General features: G+C 51.7%; 1 pseudogene across 1 annotated transcript; it reads left to right on the top strand.

The window, feature by feature from the left end:
• The first annotated feature begins 695 nt into the window (after window positions 1-695).
• Window positions 696-1,379, top strand: LOC308611416 (ferritin light chain-like; annotated as a pseudogene). The gene has a single exon. The product of its transcript is annotated as a ferritin light chain-like (transcript).

Here is a 1,379-nt window from a genome sequence, read left to right on the forward strand (position 1 = left end):
CCAGGTGAGGGAGGGACATCCCAGGGCATGTGATCAGCTCGTGCACAATCCTCTGATTGGCTGATGTTGAGGCCACAAGGCAGGTAACATTATCCATCCTTAGGTGCCAGAGGGTCTGGGGGCTACGTGCTCATGATCATCAAGGAGTTCATTTCTTCCATTGGGTGGTGGTTTTTAGCATCTGAAAACTCAAGAAATATGCCTGAGATACTATTATCTGAGTACTTCAGAGAGAAACTACAATAGAGGATATGGGGGATGGGTCTGTCCTAGGAAGGCCCCATAGGGTACTGCTTAGTTACAAGGTGACCATACTTTGAGAACCACTGCTCTAGTGGCTTGGAATGTTAAGAAAGCAATGGAAGAATCCTTTCCCAGATCTAGATTCTAGTATCACCAGCTATTTTGGTGGGAGGAAGGGTAAGTTTTGTCCTTGCTTGGACTTCTTGTTCATTTATATCAAAGCCTATTTGAGGCAGTGCGTTCGGCAGTCCTGCAGATCTGTCTTTTGCTTCAACAGTGTTTGGAATGAACAGACCCAGGGACGCTCCTTGCTCCAGCCCCCGACCACCTTCCAACCTTTCTTCCTTTCGCAACCTTTGGAATCAGACACTCAGCTATCCTCAGCCTCCAGGACAGGCCAACACCAGTTTTTGAGCTTAGCTCCTTATCACTGATCAACCACGAGTTCACAGGTTCGTCAGAATTATTCCACCGAGGTGGAGGCCGCCGTCCACCGCCTGTTCAACATGCATCTGTGGACACTTACCTCTCTCTGAGCATCTATTTCGACAGCAACAATGGGACTCTGGACAGTATGGGCCACATTTTTCGCCAACTGGCTGAGGAGAAGTGTGAGGGCGCCCAGCGCCTCTTGAAAATGCAAAACCAGTGCTGCGGCCGCGCCCTCTTCCAGGATGCGCAGAAGCCTTCTCAGGATGAGTGGGGTAAAACCCAGGATGCTGTGGAAGCCGCCATTCTTAGGGAGAAGAATCTGAACCAGGCACTAACGGATCTGCGCGCCCTGGGTCCTGCCCGTGCAGACTCCCAGTTCTGTGATTTCCTGGAGAGCCGCTTCCTGGAGGAGCAGGTAAAACTCATCCAGAAGATGGGAGACCACCTGACCAACCTCCGCAGGCTGGCTGGTCCGCAGGCTGTGCTGGGCGAGTATCTCTTTGAAAGGCTCACCCTCGAGCCAAACAGGAGTCTCTGAAGTCCAGCCGCGTCTGAGGAGACCCTCTGGCGTCAGAGCTTCTGCCTGAAGCCCCGCTCTGCAGCCACTAGGCAGCTTTGTAACCGCCCTGGAGCCCTCTCCCAAGCCTTGGACCAAATGGAAACAATAATGCTTTTTGCAGAAGGAAAAAAAAAAGCCTATTTGA

Source organism: Mesoplodon bidens, assembly GCF_964165515.1.
Source record: "Mesoplodon bidens genome assembly, contig: HAP1_SCAFFOLD_1147, whole genome shotgun sequence".
Lineage (NCBI taxonomy): Eukaryota > Metazoa > Chordata > Mammalia > Artiodactyla > Ziphiidae > Mesoplodon > Mesoplodon bidens.